General features: G+C 40.0%; 1 protein-coding gene across 2 annotated transcripts in view; it reads right to left on the bottom strand.

The window, feature by feature from the left end:
* The window catches only part of SNX17 (sorting nexin 17), a 1,062,675-nt gene that overhangs the window by 64,112 nt on the left and 976,123 nt on the right, over positions 1-22,440 (bottom strand). The window lies entirely within an intron of this gene.

Genomic DNA, 22,440 nt, shown 5'->3' with positions numbered 1-22,440 from the left:
CCTTTTCCCTTTATTTTGAGGATTAGGAAAGCATGCTGGCTAATGGATTGATTGAGAGTCACACTTGACACTACTTTAGGCATAAAGGAAGGATTAGTCCTGAGGGAGACCCTGTCAGCAAGAAAATGATGGAAGAATTCCACAGCCATGTGTGCTTGTAGCTCAGACACTCTTCTAGCTGAAGTGATGGCCAGAAGCAAGGCTGTTTTTCAAGAGAGGAATTTTAACTCTGCTAGTGCTGCAGGCTCAAAGGGGGGGGGGGGGGTAGCAAGAACTTTTCCGGTACAAAGTTAAGGTCCCAAGCAGGGGTGGGTGCTCTCCTTGGTGGCCTTAAGTTATTTCCCCCTGTCAGGAACTGTTTGATGAGAGGGTGAGTGAAAAGAGGTGGCTCAGTTTTGTAATGAGCCGAGATGGCAGAGGCATGGATTTTAATGGAGGAGAAGGATAGACCTCTGTGGAGTAGATCTGCTAGGTAATCCAGGATTAGAGGTAGGGAGAGCAGTGCTGCATCCTCTCCTTTAGATTGAATCCAGGAGCAATACCTTTTCCACTTATCCACATAAGATTTCCTTGTAGTGGGTCTTCTGGCTTCCAGAATGATATCCAGCACCTGCTTGCTTAGGCTGGTCACTGGGGTAGAATTCAAGGAATAAGCCAGGCTGCAAGATTCAGGGTTTGCAGTTGCAGATGCAAGATCTGCCTGCCCCCCTGTTGAGTGAGAAGGGTCGGGCTCTGGGGTAGGTGACAGGGTGGCACCAATAACAGGCTGTGCCAGTAGTGAGCACCAGTGCTGGCATGGCCAGTCTGGGGTAATCAGGATCGTCCTTGGTCTGGACCTGTCTTATCTTGAGCAATATTCTTGAGAGAAGAGGCAGGGGGGGAAATGCATAGATCGAGAGGTTTACCCACTGGAAGGATAGGACATCCACTTTCCAGGCCCTGCTGTGAGGTGCCCTGGTGCAGAATTTGCTGAGCTGGTGATTGCAGGGGGAGGCAAAGAGGTCCACCTCTGGGGTCCCCCATTTCTGATTCAGAAGGCGGAAGGTGCTGGGTTCTAACTGCCACTCGTGTGGGTCTAGGAGATTTCTGCTTAAGTCGTCTGCCAGTGACTTTTGTTTGCCTGGCAGGAACTGAGATTGCAGATAGACCTGCATGTCCAGGGTTGTGTTCCACAGGGCCATGGCTAGCCTGCAGAGTGGGTAAGAGTGGGTTTCCCCTGCTTATTGAAGTACCAAATAACTGTGGTGTTGTCTGTTTTTATTAGCAAGGGTCCTGGTGAAAGTAGGGATCTGAAAGCTGCTACAGTGTACTGGACAGCTAGCATCTCTTTTTTGTTGATGTGCAGATGAATTTGACTTGGGCTCCATTGGCCCTGAATGCACTGGTTATCCAGGTGTACCTCCCAGGCATAGTCTGATACATCTGTGGTTAGGGTCTGGGTAGCGTGGGGTTGAGTAAAAGGAAGTCCTTTGTTGTGGTTGCATGCTGCTGCCCACCAAAGAAACTCTGTCCTTAGACAAGGTATGATAGGAATGACAGTTTCCAGGAGAGAGTTGCAGAGGTATATACTTTTTTACCCCATCTGTCTAAAGCTCTGGAATCCCTGTCCAAATGGGTGGGATTCTTAGCTGTAGTTGCTTTGATACCTTTAGGACCCTGGGAGATGATCTCTGGGTCAGCAGTAGGATTTTTGAAAAGGAATCTGTGAGAGTCAGGAACTCTGTAGTACCTGTCTGGTTTTCTAGGAGCAGGGGGTAAAGTATCAGGAGTTAGACTGGATTCCATAAAGACATCATCCACAACATCTAGAACTGGGGGTATTGCTAAAGGTCTATGTTGTGGCAAATCTAGAAATTCTCTGGATCTCTTTTTGGACTGAGGATAGTCTTGGAATTCCCAGTGGAAATACTCTCAAAGTATGCAAGGTTTCACCAAACGAAAAATCCTCTGGAGAGAAACAGAGGGTATGCACTCCTCTGCATCTGAATCCTCATAAACAGATAAAGGCATGTCTTCATAATCAGATACCTCAGAGTCATTGGACTCTTGGTCTGTTAAAGCTGCTGAGGGCAGGTCTCTTTTTCCCTTACAAGGGGAACGCTGGCTTCCCCTAATCATCAGGTCTTCTGCCATTTTAATCATTTGGTGTTGTGGCAAGGAAACAGGTGCTTGAGTTTGGGTCATCTGTTTCTTAGGCGCAGCTCGTACTCTTGGCCTTAGAAACTCGGTAGTTTTAGAACTGAAGAAACGAAAGAAGTCATCAGTTTGTCGATTACTGGTAGTGCGAAGAACTTCCTCAGAAGCCGGTGCCTGCTCAGCGGCTCTGGACCCATCCAAAGTAGAGACATCTGCAGGTTCTGTAGTTGAAAAAGAGTCTCGTGGCATACCGGACTCCGAACGGGTCTCAGTAGCAGCCTGCGAATCCACTGAAGCGGGCATCAGGGGCTGCGAAAGTGCCTCACTGAGTACCGGCAAACTGGCGACTAGCTTAACGGAAGTGTCGTCAGCAGTTCTGGACCTGTGCGATCTGTCTCTGTTTTTATCCTTATGTTTTTTTCGGAAGATCAGTAGTCGGATGGGTTACCGAAGCCATTTCGGAATACGGAGAACGAGAGCAAAAGTATTTAGCGAAAATAAGGACCCAATGACGAATAGTTTGGGCGTTGAACAAGCACGGTACGTCGTGGTCTGGGCCTAAACAGGTGACGCAGTAAGAATGGAAATCTCAGTGTGGTATTTGCTTTCCACAGGCAAGAGAATTGTTAACTTTTTCTGACATCGGTTAGAGCAAGAAAAAAGGATCCCCAACGGGGTACTTAGCTTTAGAAGACTTCAGGATGATTCAATTCGGAAACGAAAACTCAGGTAGCAGCCAACTCGTACGAACTGCTTCTGCTTTGGGCTCCTCAGCAAGAAAGACTGATGTAATGGCATCGGCTGCCTGTTTTTATACCCTTGACGACCTGACATCAGTCTTGGAGCGACAGCAACCGACGCAGAAATACTAAGTCTCTGGTATTCGGGCCAACTGAGGGCTACCTGCAGGCAGACAACCCAAGTGTGATGACTGCAACAGTGAAACACGAAGAACATGAATAGTTTCTCCCAAATGTTAAGATCTTGCATAACTTTACCTTTGTCATGTACAGTCTTAAAAGCAGCAGCAGTCATAGCAAAGAGATTTGATTCTCCAAAGGAGCATCTAGGAGCTTGGCCTTAATATCATCAGTTAAAGCTTGTAACTGAAGCCAACAGTACCGGCTCATAACTGAACCTGAAACAACAGCTCTAGAAGATGCATCAGTTGCATTGTAACTACATCTTTTAGTGTGACAGGCAACCTGAGAAATAGAACTCAATAAGAAGAGTGCAGCAGTCTTGCCTTCAGAGTCAGAAAGGTCTCACCCCCCCAAGTTGAGACAAAAGGGCCAAAATGTACTTGGTCATGCAGGTTTAAGAGGGCCAGCATAGCAGAAGGGTACACCTTTTCCCTAGCTTCTCCATAGCCCAACTTTCTTTATCAGAAGGAAGAAGTTTGGAAGAGGTCAAAAGCTTTGGTGACTGGTCAGCAGAAACAGAGACCACAGCATGGCCTGAAGAAGGACACTTGTATAGGTGAGGCTTTGGGCACCGTATAAAAATGGTCAGGCTTCTTAGTGGCTTGAGGCTGAGAATCAGGAGCCAAAGAGGCATTTGCAAAAGTACCAACCAAGACTTCCAACACAGAAGGAATAGCAGACTGCTTAGGAGATTCCATCTGTAACAGCTAATAAAACATTTGAATATCAGTGAGCTGTGAACAATCCCACTTAAAAAGCTCCATCATGTAAACCACAGTATCCCAAATGACAACTCCTCAAAGGGAGAATCAGGACTCCAGGAATCCTTTTCCTCAGGTCCATACTCCAAAGGTGAGATAATTTGTAAGGAGTAGGCCAATATCTCCAGAATCCACTTCCTCACCCTAAGAATCAGAGTCCCTAGCATTTTTGGCTAGAGTAGATTACCAAGGAGAAGCAGGAAAGTACAGTTTTGTACCTACCATAAATGTAGATGTTTGAGTGCTCATACAGCTGCAGTCATAACAGATGGGTTATCCTGCCGTCAGGCGGGTCCTCGGTCGGCCGAATTCCAAAGTCTAGGTCTGGCATCGGTTGTCGTCACTTCCTCCCTGACGTCAGCGCGCCAAGGGTATAAAAGAGGCAGCCAACGCCATTTTCTTCAGTTTTTCTTGCCCCAGATGTCAGGTGCCCCCAGAAGGAAGGCAAACATAACGTTATGCAAAAATGCAATGTTGATAAATCAAAAACAGTAGTTGCAAGCAAATACACCAAAAAAGAATACCCCAAAAAGGTTATATGAAAAGAGTTTGTCATAAGGCCTGTCCTAAGAGGGGATGGAGGGAGGGAAACCTGGACTGCAGCTGTATGAGCACTCGAACATCTACATTTATGGTAGGTACAAAACTGTACTATGTTCATCGTGCATACAGCTGCAGTCATAACAGATGGGTAGAATCCCAAAGCTAAGTAAGGGTGGTAGGCACTAAGTGGAACTAGGAGGGGCTAGGATGCCCTGCAGGACTGCTGTGGCAAAGCCCGCTCTAGATTTAGAGTATAGTGGGAGGTGATAGTGCTTGGAGAAAGTGTGCACTGAACTCCAGGTGGCTACTTCCAAAATGTCCTTGGTAGGGACCCCCCTGAGGAAGGCTGCAGAGGTAGCTGTGGCTCTGGTGGAGTGGGATCTGATGCATGCAGGCACAGTTTTTCCATGAAATGAGTAACAAAAGCGTATGCAGTGGGCTATCCATTTTGAAATTGTCTGTTTGGAAATGGCCTTTCCTTGAGCACCTGCAGCATAGGACACAAAGAGTTGCTCATATTTCCTGAATGGCTTCGTCCTGTGCAAATAATAACAAAGTTGTCTGTGAATGTCCAAGGAATGTAGTAGTCTTTCCCCTTTGTTTTGTGGATTAGGATAAAAGGTAGGTAAGTGGATAGTCTGATTCAAAGCTACACTGGATACTACCTTTGGCATAAAGGTAGGGTTGGTTCGTAAGGAAACTCTGTCCTGATGGAAAATGATGAATGGTTGCACAGTCATGAGGGCCTGTAGCTCTGAAACCCTGCGAGCTGAGATGATCGCCAGAAGAAAGGCTGTTTTCCATGACAAGTACTGTAACTCTGATGAAGAAGCTGGCTCGAAGGGAGGAAGGGTCAGCTTTTCCAATACGAAGTTGAGGTCCCAAGCAGGGACTGGTGGTTTCCTTGGGGGTTTTATATTCTTTGCCCCTCTGAGGAACTGCCTTAAGACAGGATGAGAGAATAAAGGAGGATCTGTGTTGTATTGTGCAGAAATGGCTGAAGCGTGGATCTTGATGGAGGAGAAGGAAAGTCCATTGTTTAACATCTCAGCTAGGTACTGTAAAATTTGAGGTATATTTATTACCCAAGGATTCTGTCCCTTCTTTTGATTCCAGGCACAAAATCGTTTCCATTTGGCGGAGTAGGCCTTTCTAGTAGGTGGTCTTCTGGCCTCCAAGATGACATCCTGCACCTCCTTGGAGAGGAGAGTCTGTTGGGAAATCAAGGAATTCTCCATGCAGCTAGATTTAGAGTTTTGAGATGGCTGTGAAGGGTTTTGTAGTTGTGCTGGGACAACAGAAGAGGGACTAGAGGTAGGATCCATGGTGGGGAATGTGTCAGGCTCTTCAGGAGCGGATACCAGTGTTGTCTTGGCCAGTCTGGAGCAATGAGAATCATTTTCGGCCTCTCTGCTCTGGCTTTTAATAGAACTTTGGGCAGCAGAGGAAGAGGCGAGAAGGCATAGACTGTCAATGTTGCCCAATTGAAGGAAAGTGCATCCACTTTCCAGGCCTGTGGATGATAGGTCCTTGAACAAAATTTTTTCAACTGGCAATTTCTGTGGGTAGCAAAGAGATCTATGTCTGGCTGTCCCCATGCCTGAGTTATCTTTGTGAAAATTTGAGGATGCAACTTCCATTCATGTGGATCTGTCATATTTCTGCTTAGGTTGTCTGCCAGTGTGTTTTCCTTCCCTGGCAGGAATTGTGCCTGCAGTTGAATTTGCAATTCCAGTGCTGTGTTCCATAGGGTCATGGCTTGCCTGCACAGGGAGTATGAATGAGTTCCCCCCTGTTTGTTTATGTACCACATCACTGTGGTGTTGTCTGTCCTTATCAATAGCTGGCCTGGATGCAGTAGGTCTTTGAAGGTCATAATAGCCTTTTGCACGGCTAGCATTTCCTTTTGGTTGATGTGAAGGTGCTTCTCTTTTCGTGTCCATTTTCCCTGAATGCACTGATCTGTCATGTGTGCTCCCCAGGCGTAGTCTGAGGCGTCTGTTGTGATGATTTGAGTTCTTGAGGTACACAGAAAGGACGACCTGTGTTTCTTTGGCAAGCTTGAGCCCACCACATAAATTCCTTTTGAAGGCATGGAATGAGTGGTATAATTGCTTCCAAGCTGTGGCTGTGTTGAGACCATAAGTTTTTAGGTACCATTGAAGTTTCCTCATATGCAGCTTTGCACATGGGATTAGTAGGATGCAAGATGCCATGAATCCCAGAGCCTGCAGGACTTTCCTTGCAGTTAGCCTGGTGTAAGTTGCCATTTTTCTGAAATATTGAGACAGTTGCCCTTGCTTGTCTGGCGTGAGGTAGGCCATCTGGGTGGTTGTATCCAAGCTGGCACCCAGGAAAATTATTTGTTGAGAGGGTATTAGTTTTGATTTCTTTTTGTTGACTGTGTATCCCAGGAAGTTCAACAGTTTTATTACAAATGCCAGGTGCTGCAGTAGTATGTCCTTGCTGTCCGCTTGGATCAGGCAGTCGTCCAGATATGGGTAGATTTGTATCCCTTGTAGTCTGCAGAAGGCGATTACTGATGCCAGGCATTTCGTAAATACTCTGGGTGCAGTAGATAAGCCAAAGGGCAATGCAGAGAATTGGTAATGGGTTGAACCTGCAAGAAATCTGAGGTATCTTCTGCAATCTTGTCTGATAGGGACATGCAGGTATGCCTCCTTGAGGTCCAATGTTACCAGCCAAGACTCCTTGCCCAGCATGGGAAGAAGCTGCTGTAATGTGAGCATCTTGAATTTTGGCACCTGTAGATATGTGTTTAGGATGGATAGGTCTAAGAGAGGTCTCCAATCTTTGTCTTTCCTTGGTACCAGGAATAGTCTGGAATAAAACCCTTGACCTTGTTCTTTTGCAGGTACCTCTTGAATTGCTTTCATGTCCATGAGAGCTGAAATTTGTTTTTGTGCCTCTGCCCTTTGATTTTGTGGCAGGTTTGGCATGCCTCTCATTTTTGGAAGGGTGTGAAAGTGGAACCTGTAGCCTCTGTCTATAATGTCCAGAATCCATTTGTCTTTTGTAACAATATGCCAATTTTTTGAGAATAATGTCAGTTTTCCGCCCAAAGGTGTTGCCATTAAAGCTTTGCTTGGCAGGTGTAGGGGGAAGTCATTGTGTCTGTTTTCTAAAAGACTGTGATCTATCTTCTCCACCTCTTGGGTTTGGTGCTTGCCACTGTCTGGCTCTGAAAGATCCTTGAGGTTGCCATCTACCCCTTGGATGCCTGTATCTGCCCCTTTGAGGTCTGTCCGTGGCTGGAAAGGACCAATTTTTTGAAGGCCAGTTTCTGCTGAAACGTGGAGGCTGTACCTGCAGGAAATCTTTCACTGTTTGCATTGATTTCGATTTTTCCTCCATTTTCTTTAGCACCTCCTCAGCTTTAACACCAAACAATACATCTTTTTGAAGAGGTGCATCTAATAATTTAGCTTTGACATGATCTGGTAAGGTTTGCTCTTTGAGCCAGGCATGCCTACGTACAACAGACCCAGTATCAGCAGCTCTACATGAGGACTCTAAAGCATCAAAACCACACTGCAAGTGTTTACCCACTTGCTCTGCACCATGCAACAAATCCTGCAACTCTTTTAAATCTGGTTGTTCTGGTTGTGTCATCTTGCTTTTCAGCTGAGATATCAAAAACTGTTGATACTTTAACATATGGAACTGACAGTTTAATGCCCTCATGATTAAAGTGGCCGAGGTATACACCTTTTTCCCCCACCTTTCTAAAGCTCTGGAATCTCTCTCTGAAGGTAATGGGTTTTTAGCAGTAGAGGCCTTAATTCCCTTGGGACCCTGTGAAATAGTTTCTGGGTCAGCAGTATGGCTTTTATATAGGAACTGGTGAGAATCAGGAACCCAGTAATACCTGTCTGGTTTAACAGGAGCTGGAGGTAAAGAATCTGGATTAAGGCTGGCTTCTGTGTACACATCATCCAATATATCTAAAACAGGAGGGATAGCCAGGGGCCTATGCTGGGGGAGCAGAAGAAATTCCCTGAGCCTTTTCTTGGAATCTAAGTAATCTTGGCCTTCCCAGTGAAAGTGTTCCCTCAATGTATGCAGGGTTTCCCCAAAGAGAAGTCCTCAGGGGAGACGGAGGAATAGACTCCTCTGCATCAGAGTCTTGAATGGAGAATAGGCATAATCCTGGTCCTCAGATAGTTCTGAGGTAATAGAAGCTTGATCTGAGGAAGGGTAGTCTTCCTCTAATCTGGGCCTTTTGTCAGAGGGGGGTTGAGAACCCCTGATAAGAGTAATCAAATCCTCAGCCATTTTAAGCATCTGTTTTTTAGGCATGGTGCCTTGAGAGGGTGTCTGAGAAACCTGTTTTTTGGTTTTCATGGCTGTTTTAGATTTAGTGAAGGCTTCAATAGAGAAGGAGGAAGGCCTGAAGACCCCTTGAGAAATGGCAGGCCTGTCTAAATTCTGAGTTTCCTTGCCAGGAGTGGCGTTGGTATCTGTAGTAGGAAAGGGGGCCAAGGAGCCTGCGACCTCGGGTACTGAAGACACCGGTAATGCATTGTCATCGGTACTCAGGGGCTGCGTAGGCACCTCGCTGAGTACCGGAGAACCGGTAGTCGGCCTTAGCGTGGTTTCAGTAGGTGGTGCGGACCTCGTATGTCGGTCCTTATCTTTGCGTTTTTTGCTCAAAACTAGAGTCGGAGTATCCGACGACATAATATAATTAAATTTTTTTGCCAAAAAAGTGAAGGGCGAACTCCGCCCGACGCTTAATAGTGCGTTTGTTGAATCTAGCACAAAAACGGCAGGCCGAGATGTCGTGGTCTGAGCCTAAGCAAGGTATACAGAAAGAGTGGAAATCCTTATGCGGTATTTGCTTCCCACATGAAATGCAATTATTAACTTTGCCTGACATCGGTCTGAGGCAAGAAAAGTTTCCCCAACGGGGTACTTAGCTTTCAAGAAGACTTCGGCTGAAATACTTTCATAAATCTCAGGAGCTGGCCGACCAGCACTTGGCAAACTGCTTCTGCTTCGGGCACCGCGCAGCAAGAAAGACTGAAGAAAATGGCGTCGGCTGCCTCATTTATACCCCTGCCGCGCTGACGTCAGGGAGAAAGCGACGACAACTGACGCCGGACCTAGACTTTGGAATTCGGCCGACCGAGGACCCGCCTGATGGCAGGATAACCCATCTGTTATGACTGCAGCTGTATGCACGATGAACATCAGATAACCGTTGAAGTGATCTCAAGGTCATCAGGACATTGAACATGTCCTGGGTAAAGTACTGCCATTCCTTCCGAGGACCCTTAGTAATGGGAGGAGCGTGTTTTGTTTTCTGCTGCTTCTGCTTTGCCCAACCTGGGGGGCTTTGAACCATGCCTAGACTCTTAAGTTACCAGGGACTTCTTCCCAAACAAGAATCTGGTGAAAATCCATAGGCCCTTTGGAAATGATCAGCCATGGTTCCCCCTCAATATCTGCAGTGGGCATCTGCATTGCCTCAGAGAATGTACTAGAAGCTGGTTCCATGCTGGCCTCTGATAAGTCCGCAGCACCAGAAAGCTGTGTCAGCTGTGTCTGCACCACATGGTCTCATCCACCTCGAGAAAGAGGTCTGACACAGGCTGGACAGCAGCAGTCAGACAAGATTTTCTGGTCTTCTTTAAGTGACAGCTGTACCCTGGCACTGGCAGATTTGACCATGGTACCCTGGATCAAAAGTTTGAGACACTGGTTCTCAAGATAAATGGATAAAGAGGACAGATGGCTATGAAGCATTCTGGAAACAAAAGCCTTACAAATGGTACACTGGGTATAATCATGTAAAGCACCAAGGCAGAAAAAACACTTCTCATGACCGTCTTTACAGGGAAGCTGCCTCCCACTCTGATATTTTCCTTTCCTAGATGACATGAACCCTAACTACTCAAAGAAATGAAGCAAAAGAAGAAACCACTCAGCCTAAAGCTTTTAGACAGATGTTCAACTGTGGTGTTGAGACGGTCGGCAAATAAGTTTTGAGTATGGAGCATGTACACATCACCTTTATGCCCTACACCTGCACAGGCAGCATACGTCTGATGTACACTGCCAGGAGGATGTAAAGACTTTGGTATACTTGCTGGATATTGGGCTATCCTTGGCAGAATATCTAACATGTTATGAATACTGCAAGGAAGAACATATTGCTGTATCCCTGACAATTATTATGCTGCTAATAATTACAATATCAAAGCAAGAAATGTGAATGCAGCAGGACACCAATATATATATATATATATATATATATATATATATATATATATATATATATATATATATATACATATATATGGGCCTACCTGAGATGGTCGACAAGCCATTTGATCGACTTTTATTTGGTCGACAATTCATTTGGTCGACAGGCAGATTTGCCCCCCTCCCCAATGTTGTGCAACTCTGGAGTTGATGTATATAGTTAGGGGGGGGTGGGGGGTGAAGCCCCCCACATAAAACTGCTTGTCGACCAAATGAACTGTCGGCCAAATGAAAGTCGATCATTTGATACCATATATATATATATATATATCCATATATATATATATATATATATATATATATAAACATAAGGTTGTTGTTGTGTCTTTCGGCTTTTCCCGGTTAGGAGTGGCCACAGCGGAACTCCGGTCCGCTAATGATTGGCAGTAGATTTTTACGTGCCGAGCTGCCGGCCCTGACGCACAACCTTCAACAAACATAACGTAATTCTAGCAAATTTTCAAAACTGTGTGTACAGTGATGTTACAAGTCCCCTAACTACCCCAAATAAGCAGCACTGATACAATACCACTAAATCCAAGAAAAATAATCCTCTAATATCCAATGAAAATTTTAAAGCATTTCTTCAAACAATGTTTATGTAGCACACTGTTAAATACACAATTTTATCTCCGTTACAGGTTTCAGCAGTCTCAGTGGGTATCCTCCCAACAGTCTCCACCAAGGAAGAAAATTAAAGCACCACCACAAAAAAAAAAAAAAAAAAAAAAAAAAAATCACTTCCCTGGCACAGATACTTTGCAGGCTGCATTCCCTGGCACCCAAATATTTGGTCCAGCAACTGACCCAAAATAACAGAAAACTTCTAGTAATCAAAAGGGGGACTATTCATAAAAACTAACCCTTAGGGTAGGCACCTTAAAAATGCTATACTGTAGCTTTGAAAATATAATGAAGAGCAGATGTTTCTAGCACATCCTTGCGATCTTTAAAATGAGGCAGTTCTTATCTTTAAGATGAAGCAGTGATTTTCACCCCCCATGCCTGCTGACCATCAGGTCTCTCCTCAGACAGTACCCATTTCTTCCTCCATTCTTAGGCTTCCACCCAGAGCACAGTTGAGATCTGTCTGGGGGGGGGGGATCATACAGGCAGCCACAATGGAAGTTTTTGCTCTCACTGGCATTCCAGTAATGAGAACATTTGAAGAGCCTAACTGCACCAACTAGGCACTACTGCTTAATTTTTCTGTTACTGTGTCTTTTGCAGTTTTATGGAAATGTGTACAGAATTTCAAAAGGAGGTAGTAAAAGCCTTTCCAAAATAATGTTTGAAATGTAAAAATGCAAGAACCCAGATGAGCTTGAATGAGTGGGAGAACACACATAAATAAACCCTTTCAAGATAACAAGTTCATGAAAATATGAAAATGCTAAAATATCAGCCTTAAATATAGAACTCTTCATGGCTTTGGGGAGAGGAAGAAATTAGTGACCCTAAAATAAGGGAGCCAAATTCCTCTTCACTGCAAAAAAATATATATATATGGTACACCATTCTCATATGAGAGTGCAAGCAACTCTGCTAACTTCATATGACACATCATACCTGCCAATCAAAACTGTCATCCTGTGGTAAATTGTGAGAACGGAGTTGCACAGAACTGGTAGTAGCGGAGAATGGAGACTTCTGGGTTAGTCTACAAAGCAAGGGAAACTGAACAGCCATGGTCGGTACTGTCTAAAAAAATCATACTCCTACCCCTTGGTATCTGGATAAATGACTTTTGCATTAGCTGTGCCAGCACAAAATCAGTTACTTCCTTTCTGCCAGCATTAAAAATATATCTGAGCAGAACTTTAAAGGAGATGCTTCTTCAAATTAAAGAGAAACAGTTCCAGAATTTGCAAACAATCTAGTTCAGAAGCTCTCCCATTCTGCAAAAAAAAAAAAAAATAATAAATTGGTGCATTTCAGTTAAGTTCCCAGTCAACTCTGTGGAGTCTGTACTGCTAAACAGATCCAAATAGACATTTTTTCCTTATGTATATGGTGACCTATTAAATTAAGTTGTGAGATCAAGTCCATTTCCTTAGATGTTTAGTCTGTTCAGCACAGATCTTAAAAATATGTGCCCCTACTTAGCACTCATTTAAATGGGTACCACTGTTTCATCTATCTAAATCAGGACTTATCATGGAAGGGATCCTTTCCTGGAATACCTGAAGAAACACAACCATTTCCCACAGTTCAACATTATTAATATGGAGCTAGAAAGATTCTCTGATTCTCAAAGAAAGAAAAAAAATGAGACTAGCTTCAACCCCTTTATTCGGGGCAACTGACATAACATCTGAAAAGGAACCAAGATTGCAGGGAGATTCCCAGAACACTGCTGTGATTTTGCCAGTATTAACATTGCTGCAGAACTGAGTAGTGTATAGGAATCACCTGATTTAGGCTATAAAGGTTAGCAAGTGACCACTGAGATGATCTTAAGTAGAGATGGACCAGAGTGCAGTGCAACAAAGGTCACTAACATAATGCTTCAGTTCTTACAGTACAGCACAACAGTACAGCAGAGGCCAGAAAATGAATAAAGTAAAGCCAAGCTTTCTCAAACTGCACTGGTGATGGCCAGTTAAAAATCTGGCAAACAGCCTTTTTGATATTTTCATGTAATGAAATACACACAGTTTTTCTGTGCACCAGATGAACTGGGTGAGATTCTGTTACATATACAACTTACTTTTCTTATCATTCTTTTGATGGTGGTCAAAAGCCTGCCATCTGTACTAAAATCTGTTATTCCAAACCATCATTTTAAAGAACAACTTTTTCTGGATTATCTGTACAGTTGTAATTATGTTTTGTTCAGTCTGACTTGAGCTTCTAGTCTTCAAGAAATTGGTATGTGTACTCTATGAGCTGATCTTTCTCATGTACCTTTAGTATTATCAGTCAAAAAAACAAGTTTCCATAGCAATGTCAGATTTCAGAACAGCATGGATGTGGTCCAATAACATGGAGACTGTACTAAATCTGGCTTCAGTTTTATCTTTGTTAATACACACAATAGTCAATATGGTCTGATCACTAGTAGGGGCAGCAGAAGCTTATTTACATTTCTCCTGTTGAGAGCTTTGGCCAATGACTTCCCTGAATGTGTATGCAGCAGTTTCAGATAACCAACTAGGATCATGCATGGATACTCAACATACATAGAAAGTCCACAGGCTAGCTAAGCATTCTGGTATTCACATAATTGACATTGTTCCATAAGTATTACCTGAAATTTCAGGTCAGGGAATTCTACAAAATGCATCAACATTACTTTGATCCTCACAGACCTGTATTCTATCAGATAATAAAAGGCAGGGGGTGGAGCCTGGGTGGCACTCTGAAAGCAGCACTTTTTTAGAGCTCCTCAAAAATACTTCAAATAACAGGAAATATTTTTTTTTTCACAGAAAAAAACATTTAACTATTGTTCTTTAACATTTATGCTATCATTATATCGAGTTTAGAATATATTATTCAAAAATGTCCTGTCAGAAATATCTGGAGTTTAAAACTGCTCTTTAAAGATGAGTAGCTCAAAGAACTCACATGCAGAATTTACTTTGAAAAAAGAAATTCAGTTGATGTCTTTACAAGAACTATCTATTAAAATGGACAGCTTCAATAACAACTTAGAAAACTTGAGAGAAAGCTGTCACAAACAAACTGAATCCTTTAAAGAGTTACTTCAACAGCATCAAACTAAAATATTAAGCATTGAAGAGGCTTTATCTGAATAGATGGAAGGCTCAAGGAGGAAGAAATCCAGGGAAATGTCCTTCAGCAGCAAAATAAACGACTTATCACCAAGTTGGATGACATGGAAAATAGAGAAAGGAGGACTAATGTGAGAATTTTTGGTTTACCAGAAAAATCTGAAGGAGATGATATTATTTCCTTACTTAATTCATGGTTACCCAAAATCCTAGATCTAAAAGAAGGATTCTCTTATGGTATAGAAAGAGCTCATACAGCCACTGGGAAACCTATTCCTTTATCACCGTCATCCACTCCCAGGGTCAGTAGTGGTTAAATTTCTTATCTTGATAAAGAACTTGTCCTTAAATGTGCTTGGAGAAGATCCCCACTGAAATACAAGCAAAATATAATTAGATTTGACAATGACTTTTCCTCTAGAGTTTTGGAAATGAGAAAGAAAGCCTGGCCACTTGTAAAATTACTTAAACAGAATAAAAGAAAGGCACAACTGGCATACCCTGCAAAAATAAGGATTTTTACTTCAAATGAAATAAAAACTTTTAATGACATTGAAGAAGCAGTAACCTTTGTCAAAAACAATAATATAGTTACAGTTCCGGAGGAAATGGACTGGGCTTTAACTACATCACTGAAAAGATCTCCGGAAAAACATAATTGGATTGATGTAAAAAAAAAAAAAAAAAAAGCAGCAAAGAACGGACTTAAAAAGTATCCCTTCCACTAACTCTCTCAAAGTATCAACTAAAACTAAAAACATATGCTAAAGGTAACAATTTAATATTGTTTGTTCTTTCTTTAAACATGTTGTAAATTTTATGTTATAAACTTATAATACACCTACTGCATACTTTAGAGTCAAAGTTTAGTTCATAAGTGACGTATTTCATCAATAATTTAATTGACTCTATTAGTCTTCTTTTGTTCATGACAGTATTTTATAGGGAAAAGAAATGATTTGCTGAGTAGGAAATGCTAAACATACATTGTACTTTTTAGTACAATAACAGCTATGCTTTAGTTAATTTAATTTTCTTAATATTAGTCGCTAGTTAATGGGTGGGGTTTAGTTGTATTTATGACTAATTTCAGTCATTGACATGGTTTTATGATTAATTTATACGAAGTCTTTGCATATTCAATGGAACTTATTATAGTCAGCAAGTTCATTATTTCAGTTGAACGTTTATTTTTAAAACGAAGAAGTGAAGCTATTTAAATGCATGAGACTTGTAGGGAAATCTTCAGTTCCCTTTACGCGAGCCTGTCAGTGCATCTGCGAGCTGTCATGAGTGTAGAGAGCCCTTTTGACATTTGACTTCTAACTATAAACCCTACACATTAAATAAATATCACTTTGCCCTTCTAGTTAGTTTAATCACACAGAATTTATTTCCAATACATTTAAATGTTTATTTGAATGTTTCTCCTCCTACTTTTTTTTTTATTTTTTTGTTTGAGGAGTTAAAATGTCTTGAACTGCTAAGCGTTACACTAATTGGAATCTCATTTTGTCTCCTTATCAAACACCATTGCATAAAGTGGAAGAATATTAAAAGCAGCCTGCTTTGTCTTTGCTTGGGTCAGAGTTGGCATGGAACGTTGTTGATGCTTATATTAAGCGTATGTGTCTTGTGGCCAGTGATGACTTGCATAGGTTTTTGAAAAGTTATTCCTGTTCCCTACAGACGAAGAGCATAAAAACCTCTAGTTATGAGCAAAAACTATTCCCAAAACTCCCAGTAATGTCTGTACAGATTAGTTCTTTTCTTTACTGTTGACATTAAGGAGCATTCCAAGAATGCTGTGGAGAAACAACCCGTCATCCATTAGAAAATATTTGGTTCCTGCCAGCTCTCCCGTATTAGACAACTGTGTCTCGGTGCTGGTGTGTGGTGGTAGCTCAGTGCAGGGCTCTCTTCATTGTCCCCCAGCCATTTACGGTCTAGTGGGTGGGTTTTTCCCATTCTAGTCTAGTTGTCCAATTGAGTGGATTTTTTTGATTACACTTGGGAATGGTGCATGTGAGCTACTGTGTGTGTGTTTGTGTGGCTGGCTAGTCAACAGATGTTCTGTAAAAGGGATTTGATTTTACAAATTTCAAACAATATACATGATACCAGGTATTCAATTTCAAAGATGATCCAAAGCACCGTATCTACACAGCCTACGACAACACACAATGCTAATAAGAAAGGCTGTAAATATAGAATAAACATCTATCTCTATAAGTTCTTTTCACTTAATAGATGACTACAGCATAAAGTATATTAAAAAATGGTATGAAACTGTGGGGATAGTTTTATTACGGATTAGAACAGCGGGCATATTCTTTGTATCATCATCATTTGTAATGGTTTCTGTGCTCATGCAGTTTGTCTACAGAAGGAGAGGTTATCGCACACAATCAGACCAAAGGCAGATCCTCCTAATTTAAGGAAACTGTCACTGTGGGTTTGAAGAGCTTATTATGATATAACTATTGCCAGTCATTGTGTTGGGGGGGGGTTATGAGTTGCAATGCTCAAGATACACAAGCTTAAAAAGTTTTGAGACGTGTTTGACTACCTTACCTCTTCCCAAAAGATATACAAGCCTCATAAATTCAGCAAAACAAACTACACACTTCAGCTTCCACTGGTATAGGTCAAATCCTCTCCAGAAAGCCAACATTTTATCTTAAGAAACCACAAAAGAAAAATGTGTTAGCAGGGGACATTACACCAGATTATTATTGTAAAAAACGCATTCTTTAAGATATGCATCTGGGTAGAAAGAAATTATTCTTGAATTTAATTATCCCTGACTAACAAACTCAGGGCTGGGTGTTTCTCACCGATAGCGAGTACAGAGGGGACTTTGGGCAGTCTATCAGCGGAGGAGCAGGGGCACAAGTACAGACATCAAACGATGTTTAGTCATGGTCGTGGTTGTTTTTCTACATGGGAGGCACTTTGGGGAGCATGTAACAGTAAAAACGGCAGCAAATACAGTTTCTTAAATGGATACAGCAGTGAGACACCCAGGTTTGCAGAACATATTAACTCGCAAGTGGCTCTAGAGCACGCAAATTGAATTATGCATGCCCCATTGACCACATAAGCTCCTACTACAAACACTCTAGGGACAATTAACTCAAAAAATACTAATGTATAGCAATTGTACAGTGTGATGTGGGCTCATGCTTTCTTTTCAAAAAACAACAACAGCTAGCAAACAAATGTGGCGTTCACAAACAACAAGCATGAAAGATCCGTTTTTAAATGGAGGAATAGTGTGATATTGACTTCACAATTAGAAGAGGAAGAGAAAGTATAAGGTCTTATCTGATACTTGATCTTTACAAAGCTATAGATGATCGGAAACTCCATACCTGTAACACTGCTTATTCTTTGATATAGTAATGACAGAATACAAATAAATAGCAATTTGTGCATGCTCATTTATCTATGCAAAGGTTGTCCCTGATTTATTTATTTCTATACTGCACTGATGTCATAAGAACAATTTTAGGTACACCCATAATGTTTACACCTATAATGGTATATTTGTGGACAGGGCTCATCCAAATAAAGAAGGCCAAGAACAATGATGGTTGAAATTAGTACTAATATCACTTTACACTGATTCTGAACCGCATTTACAATTATTTAAAGATGGACAAAATGTGGAGTGTTTGTCTAGAGAAAATAGCAGGTAAACTACTTACGGGTGAGCTGCAGGAATATGAAAGCTGCATAATGTTTATATTCAATAGATGCAAGTTGGATGGTTCATTATTTAAAGTTTCATATTAACATTATAGTATGGGACACAAGGAAGTGAGTTCAAGTCTTGCAACTGTGATAATGGGAAAAGTACACTAATAGAACATATTCTGCAAGTTCACTGAATACATGCTGATGAGGCCTGAAATTCCTGGATTAGTAGAACTTTAAACAGGTGACAATACATGCAATATATTAGCTGACATGCACTTACAGTAATAAATAGAGACTTGCACAAATTCATTGTAATTCTACTCTTGAAATCTGTTAACATGAAGGATTGTGTACAGGTCTGTACTGACACATATGAAAAAAGAAGTGATTGTTAAACATTGTTCAAGATTTGAAAAAAAGGGAGGTAAATGAAATATAAAGACAAGATATATACATATGGAACCATTAAAACATAGAGAGGGTAGCTGATGCGTTCTTCAGTTGACTCATTTTACTACCTTTGGTTTTTCAAATTATTCATGAACTTGCATTCTTTATTGAATGAATAATAACAAGATTCTAAGGCACCTGTATATTGCATATTTCGTGGTGGTTTTGAGAGAAAATAGTTTAAAATTGGGAACTGATTTCACAATAAGAAGAGGAAAAGAAAGTGTGAGGTCTTACCCGATACCTGATTTTTACAAAGGTATATATTATTGGAAACTCCATATCTGTAACACTACTTCTCACTTGATATAGCAGTTACAGAATACAAACAAAGAGCAATTTGTGCATTCTCATTCATCTAGGTAATCATTGTAATCATTAAATGCATTCAAAAGGAATTTACTGCTAAAAAGGCTCGGGGTTATGAAGTTATTATTTCAAAAAAACTGACAGATAGATTATCTTAACTATATTTTTAAGATTTGGTATCATTTATTTAGCATTTATGGTAGCTGTTCAATTAAATTTATAATGCCTAGAATGGTATTGTATGTTAATATTGAGATATAACTGTGAACAATCGCTTATGATCTACTCTATTTTAATGCTCTACATCAAGAGTAGCAAAGGAGCTCTTTACTGAAGTTTGGAGTAATGTACAAATACGATATTGAGCTTTATTACATAATATTTCTATGTATAGTACTGTTTGAAGCAGTATTTATATATGTATCGAAATACTACATGTCTAGAACAATACAATTTGATCTCTTCAACCAATGCATCAGAGAAAAAGTGGTCTGTGGATTTACAATGGCTCATTAGGTTGATTGTTGATACTATTGCAGTTAAGTCTTGCAATGTTGGTCATAGTATATTATATAAGATAATTACTAAATGAATGAGTCACTTTACAGAAACTCACGAAAGTTGAAAGGTAACTGGTGTAGTAAATATCTCTTGAAATTTTTGCCTACATTTTATGAATATTTGATTTTGACTGAAATACATATCTGATTTACTATGCATAAAGTAATTTTTTCCAGTTATCGCCTAAATTTTGTATTAAGTTAATTTTATAATAAATGCATACTTATGTGCATGGATCAAACTAGAAGTATATGATGGAGTCGATTATTTATTATCTCCAGAATAACATATAATGGAGCCTCAAACATCATAACATATAACATATGATATCATTGTTATTTGATATACTGTTAGTAATGAGGGTTAATCTGAGTGAACATTTTAGTTCTTTCAGATTAGGAATGATATTCATTCCATGTTTGTTAAAAGATCATTTTAAATATTTGCCTATACATGTGTATAAAATTAACTATTGTACTCTTGGTGGTGCTGCGGTAGCGTTGTCGCCTCACAGCAAGACGCTGTCCGGTTCGATTCTCAGCTACAGCGTCTTCTGCGTGGAGACATGCGTGAATGGGCGTACCTTCGTTGAAGGTTGTGCATCAGGCCTGGCAAGCCGGTACGTAAAAATCAACTGCCAATCATTAGCGGACCGGAGTTCCGCTGTGGCGTCCCCTAACCGGGAAAAGCCGAAAGACACAAACAAACAAACTCTTGTTAGTATTACCTTTTGGCCTCTTCTAGTATACATATTATACAACTCAAAAGGAAATAAGAAGGTTTACTACATTATTAATATATGTATGGAAGATATGCAGCAAATAAGTAACAAAATAACTTGCTATTGTTTCCTATCAGAACTCTTCAATAAATAAATTAACTGGATGAGTATAGAACTTATCTTACTAAATGTGAATGGTTTAAATATTCCAAGGAAAAGATCTAGCCTACTTAAATATCTAAAAGTAAACAAAGCACAATTAATATTTCTACAAGAAACTCACTTTAAAGCTAATGATAATTTCATTTGGAATCCAAATGATTTCTTAAAGCTCTCTAGCTCTTCATACAGTAAAAAAAAAACAGAGTATTAACATTGTGGAGGAAAAGTGTTACTAATCCTCAAGCAATATATAATTATGAAGACAAAGATGGCCTTTTATCAATAGTAATAATAAGATATAGTAATAGAATTTGGACATTGGTGAATCTTTATTGGTTTCCAGGTATTGGAGTAGGAACAATTAAGAAGCACATAGAACTTATTAATAAGACTTCAAAAGGTAGTCTAATTGTAGGAGGGGATTTTAATTGTATCTTAGACAGTCAGGAGACTACAAGTAGACGGCCATTTCATTTTAACATCTACAGGAAGAACTCTTATGAAATGGTTAGAGAACATGCAGTTATTAGATTCCATTAGTCTTAACAAAATGAAAGTTCATTACAATTTTCTCATAGTGATTATAGATTCAATACCCAAACAAGAATTGATAAATTATATGTATCCCAAGATTTAAAAATGAAAATATCACATTCTTCTATAATTTCCTGCCCCATATCTGATCCCAATTCACTTACTCTTAGAATTCAAATGAACTTTAATAAACTAATACTTACTAAAATAATTCCTGCATATTTTACTAAATTAAATGAGTTTAAGACTTGATTAGATTTGGAAATAAATTATTATTTAGATGCGAATAATACTGATGACATAAAATGTCATTATTTTATGGGATTCACTAAAAGCATATCTTTACGGTAAAATCATTTCCTGGTGTAACAAAGTAAAAGAATTGGGAGTCTGAATTAGTTAATATTCAAAAACGCATTATAGAAATTAACCTCAAGCATGTGGAGAATCTGGTTGAAAAAAAAAAAAGAAATTGGAAAATTGAATAAAAAATACAATGACATTATAATGTCATAAAACCAATCTGGCATTGGAAAAATTAAAATTAAATTCATACGCTGTTTCACCAAAATATATGCATAGCCTAGCAATGAGATTAAAAAGGCATTCCAATACAAACAATATTACAAATATAATTCATGAAGGGGAAAACAAGAAAATGTATCAGATATAGGTGATATATTAGATGCCTTCAAATTCCATTTCACAAAGCATTATAATATTAATGATTCTCCTCATAACAAAATAGATATGACTAGATTATACAAATTTAAATAAAATACCAGAGAGTTTAGACAAATATTCAGAAACAAATAACATTTAAAGAAATTAAAGAGAAAATTAAGGAAGGCAAAAATAACAAAGCTCCAGGCATAGACGGAATCATTATAGAAATGTATAAAGTATTTCCATCATCAGTCATGACAGTACTTCAGAGGGCATTACATGAAATTTATCTACAAGGCATTATTCCACCTTCATGGAGATACACATTGATTATAACTATTTTAAAAGAAAATAAAAATCCCAACTGGTAGTTCATACAGGCCTATTTCACTTCTAAATAATGATTATAACATTTTTATGTCTATTCTGGTTAACAGGATTAAAAAATCTCTAACTCAAGTCATTAATGAGGATCAAACAGGGTTTATTCACAAAAGACACACTCAAGACAACATACAAAGAATTTTAACCATTATAGATCTCTTAAATAGAGACAAAGCTGAAGCTTTAATAGTAACATTAGACATTGAAAAGGCATTTGACTCACTAAATTGGGATTATCTTTTTAAAATACTACAAATTTATAATTTCCCTTCTGTCATTCGACACCCATGTAGCTAAAATTCTCTCTCTATAGAAGGAGGTCATAGTCTCCTATATACATCACTCACATCAGACCAATGATTGAGTACAATGCCCCCATCTGAATGCTGACTGAAAGAAGAAGACAGCTCTATTCTCTCGCGCAGCTGCTGCTCAGTGTGACCCTTTGCCTAACATACAAGGCCATGTCAAACCCAGATTTCCCTATGCTGTGGAATAAAAAATATATATATATGTGAGGCAGACTCGCTGGCTTTGTGTTCAAGAAATCTTGACCAATGGAT

Source organism: Protopterus annectens, chromosome 2.part0 (genome assembly GCF_019279795.1).
Source record: "Protopterus annectens isolate FY-2018-M chromosome 2.part0, PAN1.0, whole genome shotgun sequence".
Classification (NCBI taxonomy): domain Eukaryota; kingdom Metazoa; phylum Chordata; order Ceratodontiformes; family Protopteridae; genus Protopterus; species Protopterus annectens.
The sequence above is the reverse complement of the archived record's forward strand: the minus strand, read 5'-3'. Positions and strand labels throughout refer to the sequence as shown.